Raw genomic sequence first — 13,521 nt, forward strand, 5'->3', positions numbered from 1 at the left:
CTTTAGGACTGAGCCTTCTCCTCAGGCTGTGGAGGGTGGGGCCTCTGCCAGGAAGCACTGGAGCCATGTCACCAAGGGCCAGGCCTTACACTCGGCCTCCGGTGATCCTGGAGTTGCACCTGCATCCTCTGAGAAGCCAGCTTCCTCAACATAGCAGAATGCACACATCTGAAGAAAGCGGTCTCCCCTCCTCTTAGCATCCCAAAGAAACAACAGCTGCCAGGAAGCCACACCAAACCAAAGAAACCCTGACGAGATGACTGACCAAGTGTGTGGAGCCCCAACCTCCCCTCCCCGTCCCCTTCCCTCCCCATTCCCTCCCTTCCCCGTCCCCTCTTCTACCCACCCGTCCCTTCCCCTGTCACCTCTCCTCCCCATCCCCTCCCCTCCCCGTCCCCTTCCCTCCCCATTCCCTCCCTTCCCCGTCCCCTCTTCTACCCACTCCTCCCTTCCCCTGTCACCTCTCCTCCCCATCCCCTCTCCTCCCCGTCCCCTCTCCTCCCCTTCCCCTCTCCTTCCCCCTTCCCCTCTCCTGCCCTGTCCCTTCCCTTTCCCTGTCCCCTCTCCTTCCCGTCTCCTCCCTTCCCCTGTCAGCTCCCTTCCCCATCCCCTCTCCTCCCGATCCCCTCCCCTCCCCGTCCCCTCTCCTCCCCCTCCCCTCTCCTCCCTGTCCCCTCCCCTCCCCGTCCCCTCCCCTCCCCGTCCCCTCCCTTCCCCTGTCCCCTCTTCTCCCCACCCCTCCCTTCCTCTGTCAACTCTCCTTCCCATCACCTCTCTTACCCTGTCACCTCTCCTCCCTGTCACGTCACCTCCCTTCTCGTCGCCTCTCCTCCTCCACCCATCGCCTCTCTTCCCCATCACCTCTCCTCCCTGTCACCTCCATCCCCCGTCATCTCCCTCTCCGTTGCCTCTCCTCCCTGTCACCTCACCTCCCCCATCACCTCTCCTTCCTGTCACCTCCCTCCCCCTCACCTCCCTCACACACTCATGCACTCCCACCTACTTGCTCATCAACTATCCCACAGCCAGGTGCTCACACACCCACCAACTCACCCACAGCCACAGACACTCACACACCCCCCAACTCACCCACAGCCAAACTCACACACCCCCCAACTCACCCACAGCCACACTCACACACCCCCCTACTCACCCACAGCCACAGACACTCACACACCCCCCAACTCACCCACAGCCAGGCACTCTCACATCACAGCACTCCGCAGACACATCCCGCCGCCCGCACACGCACTCACACTCACACACGTGCACACACGTCCAGCTGCCGCCCCAAGTCTATCATGGGAACCCACTGATGCCCCGACTCCATTCATGTTCAGAGACGTGTGGGGCTTTTCTGTCCACAGGCGTGACCAGACGTCCTGTACAGCGTGGAGCTGTCCCCCACTTGGAGGTGACTGTCAGTTCCAGGCGGAGAGGAGAAGGGTTGCTCCGTGGAGAGGAAGCTGCAGATGGGGGTTCTGGTGCTGAATTGGGAAGAGAGCCTCTGAGCACGTCTGTCTCCGGGAACATTTCTGGGGAAGGGTGCACTCGGCTCCGTGCCTCTTCTCAGGTCCCAAGTGAGGTGTGGGGAGGCGCAGCCTGGCCCAGTTCTCACCACTGGGTCAGGCCTGGCAGAGGCACAGCCAGCAGGACTCAGGTGCTGGGTTGTGGACAGTGGCCTGCGGGGGCCCTGCCATGGGTCGCAGCAGCAACACACCCTTGGCAGCCACAGAAGAAGTCAGGAGGGAGACGCTGCAAGCCCCCTCTCCTTCCTGAGCCCAGGCCCCCAACACTCACACATTGTTTTGAGAGCCGGAAGACCCCTGAGTATGCAGGAGAGCCACCAAATGAAAAGGCCTTTGAAGAAAGAGGTTGGGTGCAAGAGACTTGGACACGCACAGCATCCACCCCATCTCACAGGGACACAGGGCCCCCACCCTGAGCCTGGCAAAGACGCCCCGTGCTTTCTGTGGTCTGATGTTTAGCAAAGGTACAATGGCTGTCTGAGGGGCTGTGATTGGAATTTTACAAAATGTGGTGCGAGCAGGTTCCGAGTCCCTGGTTTTCCTCCTCGCTCAGTCCCCCATGAAATTGAGAATGCTTTTGATTTAACCAGCCCCAAATGATCTCTTTATTTCTTTAACACCACACTAATTGCAGCAAAAGTGCATCTGTCTATCTTTTGGTAAGCCTTTGGTTTGTAACATGATAGAATCACTTGAAGCAAAATACTGCAGGGAAGGGAAAGCGCTCACAAACAAAGTTTCCCTCCCAGGCAGCACTTTGTCCTCCTGGCAGAGGCGCCCTCCACGGGAGGTTCTGCTTCCCACCAGGGCCCCTCCCCTCCTTGGCTCTGTAGTTCCTGGCAAAGGAGGTCCTGGGAAGGTGAGAGCATCTGCATTTATGATTCCTAGTGGGTCAAACAGCAGCGGCAATGGAGCGGAGGCAGTTCGGCCCTGGGATGGGCCACAGCTGAGCACGGCCCAGGGAGTTCAACAGCCTGAGGCTCGCTAATCCCCAGGGAAACACTCGCACTTCCTGGTGTTACCGTGTGCTTACTGGGCATGAAAGCCTTTTTTTAATGCCTATTTTTAATGATTAATTATATATCACATAATATATTCACAAATAAGAAAGAAATTATCAGACGACATGCTACACTTTTTTTGGTGGGGAAAATACAATCAGTATAACAACATTTACCACAATATATTTTGGTATAGATTTAAAAAAAGATTGTATGGAGGCATGTTTTGCATATCATATAATTTGCCTAATTCAACTATTATTTATTTTGTTTGTTCGTTTTTGTTTTTGAGGTGGAGTTTCGCTCTTGTTGCCCAGGCTGGAGTGCAATGGTCTTAGCTCACTGCAACCTCCACCTCCCAGGTACAGGTGATTCTCCTGCCTCCTGTAGATCCCACTGTGGCTTGGATTGCAGGCACCTGCCACCATGCCTGGCTAATTTTTTTGTATTTTTAGTAGAGACGGGGTTTCACCATTTTGGCCAGGCTGGTCTTGAACTCTTGACCGCAGGTGATCCGCCTGCCTCAGCCTCCCAAAGTGCTGGGATTATAGGTGTGAGCCACCACGCCCAGCCCCCAGTTCAATTATTTTTTAAACAATTTACCAAGTTGTGCAACTACCACCATCCATTGATTTTAGCACCTTTTCATCCCGCCAATAAGACCCCTCATGCCATTTCTAGGGAATCCCCGTCCTTGGCAACTGCTGATCTGTCATTTCTAGAGTGGTGCCCTTTTCGGTGGTTGCATGTGAATGGAACCATATGTCATGTGGTCTGGCTTCTTTCATTTAGTACAATTTTTTGAGGTTTTTCTTCTCATGTCATTACATGTATTAGTACTTTATCTAAATCCCAAAGTGCTGGGATTAAAGGCATGAGCCACCATGCCTGGCCAGGTATTTCTTTATAGCAGTGTGTGAACTGACTAATACAGTCATTATGCAAAGATGTGACACATTACAAAAAACGTGGCTTGTACAGAGCTGTTGTCACTTTTGTTCACAGCAGCCGTATTCTCCCGTCTGGCTGTGCTGCTGTTCCTTCCCCCCGTCCGGAGTAACAACAACAAAAAAGAGCCTCCTCTTCCCTTACAGACTAAACCATCATTTGGGAGTTAAAGAGTTTGATGACTGGCTGGGATCTGAGAAATTTACACAGATATATATTAATCCACAGAATCCAATGCGACGAGGAACATGCAGAATCACCCACATGGCACTGGTGGGTCATTTTTGGGAGGCAGGGAGAGGGGGTGGGAGAGACAGCTGGCCCAATAACTGAAAAGAAATGAAATGGGAAGATTTCAGGGAAGCTTGTCTAGGCCAGAGCACACATGTAGGTCCAAATTTGAGAACTGGCAGGAATCACAATTCCAATTTGTGCAGTAATAATTCACACCAAGTCACTTCCCTACGTGCCAGGCACCATTTGAGGGCGTGGGGTGCATTTACTCATTGAGTCCTCACCGTGGCCTTGTAGTAGGTGCCATCACTTTCCTGTTCACAGACAGGAAGACTTGGGCACAGGGGCTGAGTGCCCCATTGAAAGGGCACGCTAGCGAATGGCACGTTTGAAGTTTGAGTTCAGATGTCCAGGCACTTATCCACCAGCGACCCTAAGGTCTTTCTGCCTGTCCTAAGATGGAATGCAAAACTAGGCAATGCAAAGGCTACCACGACAACAGTGAGTCCTGAATAAACATGACTCCTGGCCTTCCTCAATCCTTACGGTTTGTGCCCCCTGAAATCTGACTGTCCCAGCTTGCACATCGGGCGGGCCTAGGTCACAGTTTTGAGCGGGAAAAGATGGTGCAGAGAGGCAGCTTCTCCTCATTACACGGGGCCTCCTTTCTTACTTTATAAAGGGCCCATGCACGTCATAATTGCCTAACATCAAATTCTGATTTGGTAAATTCTGCTGCTCCACAGGGCATGATCTAGCTCCACAATGCTGGCAAAGCATCGCATCACCTCCAAATGCTACTGCACTGTATTTATCTCTGCACCACTGAGCCCACGCATGGCTCCGGGGAGACAGGACAGGCCCTGGCCACAGCAATGCACAGCTCAGGATGCAGTCACTTTTATCAAAACAACTGTTGATGGCCTGAGATTTGATGACAGATGTCCTAAGTTCTTACCTCAGCTCTGACACTTCCTCATTTGGTGACCCAGCAGAGAAGTTCCTCTTTCTCTCCCAGCCTGGGGGTTTCATAATTTGTAAAATAGGGGGGAGTCATGAAACCTGCTATGTAGATTCATGACGAGGACTAAATCAGTCAGAACACTTGGCACGATGCCTGATGTATAGATGTTAGCAATGACAGCACTGTGTTGAATCTTGGCAGCCGTCATTTACATAACACACAATTATTTGGGTGCTGTTAAGGAAAGAAAATGCTGGAAATGAAACGACACTCCATCAACTATAAGACATATCCCAATTTTGGAGCTAGTGGAATGTGAGAAAAGTATATATGTTGAGATGGGTGAGACAGTACTGGGGTTGTTGGGGTGAATCACTCTGCCAGGACCTGGGGGCAGCAGACGACGGTGCCTGGCTGAACAGCATCTTTTAACATAATCAGAGGGTGAGGCTGGATATGAGATAGTAGGATAAGCAACAGAAAATAGCCCTCTGGTTTGAAGGATGGTAGCACTGCCTCCTGCATCATCTTATTTCTTTGTCCTTATTTATCTTTTGCTCCAGATCCCCCAATTATTTATTTTTATCTTAGTATGGCTGATGTATTTTTGTAAGCCTCTTTAAATATTTCCTAGGACAATGTGGGAAGATAATACATAAGCAAAACAAAATCACATATATCACAATGCTTTCTTCTAAGGTTGAAAAATGTCTCCCTGTATTCCTTCATTTCTATTTTTAAGAGCAGTGGTGGGAGGGAGAGGAAAGGAAAGAAAAGGACGCGACAGGGCCATGCTTCATTGTACTTCAGTAAAACAGCAGAATAACGTGTTATTCAGCTATTCTGCATAAAATTATTAAGAATATGCGGAGACAGGGAGCAGGAAACGCTTTGCATGTTTCAATTATTTATTGCTCCGTAACTAACCACCCCAAGGCTCAGCGGTGAAGCAACAATGGATCATTTCCCACCACTCTGGCTGGCTGGACAGCTTCCACTATCTCACCTGGTTCTTCAGTGTGACTGGGGGGTGGTGGGGGTGGGGCTGGGGGACTCGGGGGCCGGGAGCTGGCAGGGCTGGGGGAATGGGGGCCTGGGGGAGATGGGGGGCTGGTGGGTCTGGGGTGCTAGCAGGGCTGGGGTCTCAGGGGCCTGGGAGCTGACGGGGCTGGGGACTGGCAGGGCTTGGGGACCGGGGGGCTGGGGGAGCTGGGGGCTGGCAGGGCTGGGGGCCTGGGGGCCCGGGGGGCTGGGAGCTGGCAGGGCTTGGGGACTGGGGGCCTGGAGGGCTGGGAACTGGCAGGGCTGGGGGACTGGGGGCCTGGGGGCTGGCAGAGCTGGGATACTGGGGGCTGACAGGGCTGGGGGACTGGGGGCCTGGGGGGTCTGGGAACTGGCAGGGCTTGGGGACTGGGGTCCTAGGGGGCTGGAAGCTGGCAGGGCTGGGGGACTGGGGGCCTGGGTGCTAGCAGACAAGGCTGCACCTCTGTCCCAAGTCCTTTCTTTTCAGGCTTCTTCACAGCACAGGAGACTCAGGGTTCCAAGAGAGTAAGAACAAAGCTCAAAGCTCTGCAACCCCAGCTCCAAGATATACATGACATCCTTTTACTACATTCTATGATGGAAGAAACTCCAAGGCAAAGCGAGCCCGCCTGTCAGTCGAGGGGTAGCAAAGCACTGGGGTCATGGGTCATGTTTGTCATCTACCACGTGAGACAATGTGAGGGTGGTGAGCTAGAATTAGGTGAAAATTAAAAAAATTAAAATAGGCTGTCTAATACTGATTTTCTCCTCTTCACATTTCCTTCAACATATACAGGTTGAGCATTTCAAATCCAAAAATCCATAATTTGAAACCTGTGAATGCCGACATGAAGCTCAAAGGAAATGCTCATTGGAGCATTTCTGATTTCAGATTTATGGATTAGGGATACTCAGCTGCTAAGTATAATGCAAAATTCCAAAGTCCAGAAAAATCCAAACTCCAGAATGCTTCCGGTCCCAAGCATTTTGGATAAGGGATACTCAACTTGTACTGATAAATCATTTTTCTTGAAAAAAAAAAAGATTTCCCAAGATGTAGCTGATGTGAACACCATGCCCTGGCAGCTGGGCTGCCTCTAAGCAGTGGAGCTGCTCTCGGGCTCTGTGCTGATGAGAAGATGTCAGAGAGAGGGACATAGAGTGGGAGAAGGGGAAAGAGCTGCATGGCCTGGGGTACCTGTGGACTCAGGAAGGAGGAGTGATCCACCTGTTCACCAGTAACCAACATGATGTTCATGATGGAACAGTTTCACACTCCATTAACATAGAATGCTTTTTAAAGAACCTCAGTCATCCAACAGTAAGAAGACCCAGTCAGGCAGCATTTGCAGGGCCCCAGGAGACCCAGGCACTGAAGGGGTCAAAACGCTTTCACCATTTGGCTGGAGCGGGTTACCTTCAGAAAATGATGAGTCAAATATGGGCCATTTGAACTCTCTCAGAAGGGATTCTCTTTTTCCACCTCCCACATGGAGCCACTCAACATGTATAAATACCCGCAAAAGGCCCAAGCTTAGAGTTATGTTTAGAAATTCTGACAAATTAGGATTGATAAAAACAAGGGATCCAAGGAAAAGAGGATTATAGTCACAGCACCAAAGTCTCAAGCAAATGACAGATATTATATGCAAAATACATGCTATATAGAGTGGAAAGCATAAAAACAGACTTGTTAAAGGTGGTCTCTTTCCTTAAATAACTAGTTAGAAAGAAAAATGTATGCTAATAGAAAATTATAAATAAAAATGGCAACATATTGTCCTAACTCAAGACCTTGTACAGATGCTAATGCATCATCACCATCACCATCATCACTGCCACCACCATCATCATCATTGTCACCACCACCATCACTATCATCACCATCACTGTCATTATCACCTCATCACCATCCTTATCACCACCATCGTCATCATCACCATAATCACCACCATTGCCATCATCACTGTAGTCATCATCTCCATTACTATTATCATTATCACCATCATTATTATCATCACCATCATCATTGTCACCAACATCACTATCATCACCATCACTGTCATCACCATCATCATGACCACCTCCATCACCATCATCATCACTACCACTGTCATTATCACTTCATCACCATCATCATCATCACCATCATTATCACCACCATCATCAACATCACCATCATCACCACCATCACCATCATCACTGTCATCATCATCATCATTATCACTATCATTATCACCTAATCACCATCATTATCACCTCATCACCATCATTATCACCACCATCATCATCATCACCATCATCACCATCATCACTGTCATCATCATCATCATTATCACTATCATTATCACCTCATCACCATCATTATCACCACCATCATCATCATCACCATCATCACCATCATCACTGTCATCATCATCATCATTATCACTATCATTATCACCTAATCACCATCATTATCACCTCATCACCATCATCATCACCATCATCACCGTCATTATCACCACCATCATCATCACCATCATCACTGTCATCATCATCATCTCCATTACCATTATCATTATCACCGTCACTATCATCACAATCATCATCACCATCACCATCAACACCACCACCATCACAGTCATCACTATCACCATCAGCATCAGGAGCACCCCACATTCAAGTAAGCCTCCTGGGTGTCAGGCACTGTGCCAAGTGCTTTCACACACTGTTTCATATGAGCTTCACAAAACTCTTATAGCTTTAACCTGACCTTTTATAGATAAAGTCATATAGATTCAGGAAGCAACTAACTGGACCAGGATCACCAGCTGGCCAATGTAGTTATGGGACGTGAGCCAGGGGTGACTGATTCCAACACCTGTATTCCTAACCACTGTGCTTCCCTACTCTACAGCAGGCAGTGCCAAAAGTGCTCAGAGTTGGCAAAAATGAAAATGATAGAAAAAACTTATCCTCTAAATATGTTGTACAGTGTACATCTGTGCTGTCTTTTATTCTGCCGATGGTTTAGTTTTTGAAAAACAACCCATTTCATCTAAGCAACTTATTTTTAAAAATAAACCATCACCTATTCAGATTTAATAAGTGGCATACACAAAGTTGAAACTAAAGTCAATGGAAATCAGTTCAAAAAATCTTTGGGAAAAATTGAAGCAATCAGTCGTGACAAGGCTGGAACTGAAGATACATTTGGCTGGGTTGCCCTCACAATCCCACACTGCATAAATCATCCTTGTTTTCTGCCACCCTGAGTTTATCAGGGACATTCTTGCCCTGTAATTCACCCTGAACCATCAGGCTTTACTTTCAAAAAAGTAATTAAGCACTGCCCAGATAAGAGAGATAAAGATTTAGAATGCATTATACAAGCAGATTAGAATGTAGACACAGAAATCTCAATTAACCTTCTAATCTGTAGGTCAGAAGGAGGGGTCTCTGAGTTACAAGGAGAATACAATGCCAATTTCCTACAGACCCCATTGAGCTGGTGACAAAATTCAGGTCACAGCTACTAGTTATAATAACAGGAAGAAAACAAAAGATTGTGCGGTTTATTTCTGAAAAGAGTGGTGCCCAGACAAAGCCAACCGCAAATGCTGCGCATGAGGCGGGGTGGGAGACAGCCTTTTCAGCCAGCTGCAAAGTAACCTTTGAGTTTCCTAAAAATCACTTTCTAGAGGAAAGGAGGATCGGCATGAGCACGTGTGATAAGCAAGGGGAACTTCTCAAGCCCAAAGCGCAGTGTGGCGGTGGAAGTTCAGGTTCATGTCAAGGCGTGTCCTGCACGGCTACTGAAGACTGGCCAACCTGGGCACAATGCCACAGGACCTCTGTCTCCCAGCCTCCGTTTTCCATGTGCTGGGCGGTCAGGATCCCTTGAAGAACTGTTTGGTTGGTAGCTTGGGGAGGTTATTGTTTAGTTATCACAATCACTCATTCAAGGTCTTGGGCATTCTTGAGATGTGCTCGAGTGTCCTTACAGATCCCCACAGTGCCTTCTAAAGGTCAGCTGGAAGAGGGAAGCAGGCAGCCTGTCTTGGAGGTGAGGTGCTCAGATGTGCTCAGCAACAGGCAGCCTGCATTTGCCCCTAGTTCCTCCCACAGCCTCAGCCCAGAGGACAGGGCGAGTCTTTTCTTCTTGTGGGACCCTGGCCTGAGCTTTCTCTCACTCCCTCCCACTCTCCAGTAATTTACCAGCTCATCCCTGTCTCAGCCAGACCTTCAGAAAATGGAGCCTCCTTTACTAGTGTGTTCTTGAGCTTGGGTGAAACCGTGTATGTAGGTACTGGTTGAATAGTGTCCCCCAGACTTCACCTTATTCGAAAGATGTTGTTACGGATGTAGTCAGTTAACATGGGGTCACACTGGAGTTGGGTGGGTCCTAGGCCCGTGCACCTGGTGTCCTTGTGAGAGGGAGGAAGAGCACGAACACACGTAAAGGCAGCAGGAAAATGAAGGCAGAGCGTGGAGGGGTGCGGCCACAAGCCAGGAGCACCAAGCATCAATGCCACCACCGTAAACCGGGAGACACATGGAACAGGTTCTCCCTCGGGGGCCCCAAAAGGAACCCACCCTGACCCCACCTTGACTTCAGCCCTCTGGTCTCCAGACCTGTGAGACAATGCATTTCTGCTGTTTACAGCACGGCAGTGCAGCAGCCCCGGGAATCCATCACACAACTGAAAGCCAAGCATGAGAGTTTGCCCTGGCATGAGTCAACCTCAATCAGCCCAGAGTCCCCAGCTGCTTCACATGGAAGCTGGTGAGCCTGGCCTTCGCCGGTGGGCGACAGCCGGACTCAGAGACGTGACTGGGCCCTTGCAGTCCTCTGAGCAGGTCCCCTTGCCCACACACCATGCCCAGTGCTGCTTGAGAAAGCCCAACTGTCCCTGCAGCTTATTCTTGAACCTCTTCCCCTTGTAGGCAAGTATTTTTCACCTACATGTCCCTCGCTGCCTTCTTCTAACTTCCTGTCCAAAGCCATCAACTCCCTGGCAATTAGCCTCTCAAGCATTTTAAAATATCCTTTCAGGGGCCCCCATCTACTTGCAGTATTTATAGCACAGCATCTGGCCATGGTAGATGTTTTATTAGTTGAATAAATAAATGAGTGGATAAACAAGCAAATGAGAAATAAAATACAGTCATCCCTTAGTATGCACAGGAGATTGGTTCAGGACCCCCGCAATTACCACAACCTGCAGATATTCAAGATGACATTGTGTGTGTGGATGATCCGCTCACAGCCTCCCACATTTACATCATCCCTAGACGATCTTGTAACACCCAATGCAATGTAAACGGTGTGTAAATAGTTGCTATGCTGTCTTTTTATTTATATTATTTTGTATTGTTGCATTGTTATGTTTTCTGAATATTTTGGATCCAAGGTTGGTTGTGGATCCTGCAGGTTTGGAGGCCCAACTGTATTACTCATCTATTTATAAAATAAGTTAAAGTTTCAATATGCACATGTCATCAGCAGGGTCCTCTTCCCAATCACCTTCCTTTCCTCTGTCTCCCATCCACCCACCAACACCACCCATGTTCTGTCGAAGGGGACCCAAACCAACCAGTTACTGAAGCCAAGGCAGAGGGTGCAGTGGCCAGGAAGGCTCAGCCTTCAGAGGAAAGGGAGTTCCGTGAAAGGAGAACTCAGAGTGCAGAATTGTTCAGGGGACACCCCCATTTCTTTTTTCTTTAATTTTTAGTTGACACATAATAATTGTACATATTTATGAGTTATTTACTTATTTATTTATTTAGTTAGTTACTTAGTTGTTTTGAGACACAGTCTCGCTCTGTCGCCCAGGCTGGAGTGCAGTGGCACGATCTCGGCTCACTGCAACCTCTGCCTCCCGGGTTCAAGTGATTCTCCTGCCTCAGCCTCCCAAGTAACTGGGATTACAGGCACCCACCACCATGCCCGACTAATTTTTGTATTTTTACTAGAGACAGGGTTTCGCCATATTGGCCAGGCTGGTCTCGAACTCCTGACTTCAGATGATCTGCCTGACTCAGCCTCCTAAAGTGCTGGGATTGCAGGCGTGTGGCGCCGCACCGGGCCATATTTGATACATGTATACAATGTACAATGATCAAATCAGGGAAATTAGCATATCCATTACCTCAAACGTTTATAATTTCTTTGTGTTTGGAACATTCAAAAACCTCGACTCTAGCTTTTTGAACATGTACAATAAATCACTGTTAACTATATTTGGCCTACAACGCTGTAAAACACTAGAACCTGTTTCTCTAGCTGTCATGATCTGGCTGTAATTTCTTATCTATTAGCTAACCTCGCCCTATCCTTCTCCCTTTCCCAGCCTCCAATATTCATGGTTCTACTCTCTGTTTCTAGGAGCTCACACGTGTGAATGAGAACATGCAGCATTGATCTTTCTGTGCCTCAGTTATTTCATGTAACCTAACATCCTCCAGGAGTGTCTGTGTTGCTGTGAAGGACAGGATCTCATTCCTGTTTACGACTGAAATGGACTCTGTTGTGTATATAGACTCTGTGTTCTTTATCCATGCACCCATTACAGTTTCTTATTCTGCACTTATAATGGATTGTGTACTGTCACAGCTCTGTCCGAAAGAGCAAGCATCGTTGCATTCAGTGAATTTTTAAAATTTTCTGTCAAGCTCTATGCTATGCAGGAATGATCCTTAGGCCATAGGAGCACAGGGAGCTTCACTGCTGTCTCGCTGATCAGCCCGTCATCATCAATACTGAATTCAGGTGCACATTGTGCTTCCTTAGTATCTGTGCTGTTTCCCGGAACAGACTCCAAAATGACCCTAACAGTCGGAATTCTCCCCAGGAATGTTGCATCTGTATCTTCAACATTTACCTAAGTGTCTGTCGTGTGCTAGATGCAGGAAGAAATGTAAAGGCAAGGAATTTTTCCCCTTCAAAATGTGTTTAGAATCCACTTGGAGGGGTGTTTACAACCTAAAGATGAAGACACACACACCATCCACAATTATACAAGAGGAACTCTGGAAGGGCAGGGGTTCTGCAGAAGCACGGGGGGTATGCTGAGGAGGAACGTGGAGCACTGGCAGGTGATTTGACCACACCACACAGAATGACAGCACAAACTCACATTTCCTGAGAAGCAGTCAAATGCCCCCTTGATCTAAATCTCTCCCCTAGGAATGAGTCTTAGTGACTGAAATACCCTCATGAGCCTCGTTCCTTGAAGGCCATAATGATGAGTGTGTGATAGCAAACTAAAGGCAATGTGATTCCCATTACCAACAGGCCACTCACACCAGTGAGCTTGTCCGAGCACTTTCATGCAGACTCGCAGGGCTCTGGGGCCTGCAGCACAGAGCAGGTGACTTAGGACTGCAGGAGGATGCTGGGCTGGGATGCATCCCAGAGATCACAGGCTCAGAAGACACCCGCAGGGCTCCCTGGCATGCAGCACACAGCAGGTGACTTAGGACTGCAGGAGGATGCTGGGACGGGGTGGCTCCCAGAGATCACAGGCTCAGGAAACACCAACAAAGAAGAAGGAAGAGCCGAGGGCAGCTGTCTCCTGCTGCAGAATGCTTCCTGGAACCCCTTCTACCTGTTCTTCCCCATCCACAGCCAACTCAACAACATTCCCTGAGTAGAAAGTTTGCTTTTTCAGCCATGCTGGATGCTAATAGCTGGGATCCCTGTCTCAGGTTCCCTGCCCCTCAAGGAGCCACAAGAGCTGATCATTCCCATTCGTCCCTAAGCCAACTGTCCATTGAGTGGCAACATTACAACCAGTGGTACCTGGGAATGTGTGCCTTCCTGGTTTTTTAATTCCCT

The sequence above is a fragment of the Pongo abelii genome, chromosome 5 (genome assembly GCF_028885655.2).
Source record: "Pongo abelii isolate AG06213 chromosome 5, NHGRI_mPonAbe1-v2.0_pri, whole genome shotgun sequence".
Taxonomy (NCBI): domain Eukaryota; kingdom Metazoa; phylum Chordata; class Mammalia; order Primates; family Hominidae; genus Pongo; species Pongo abelii.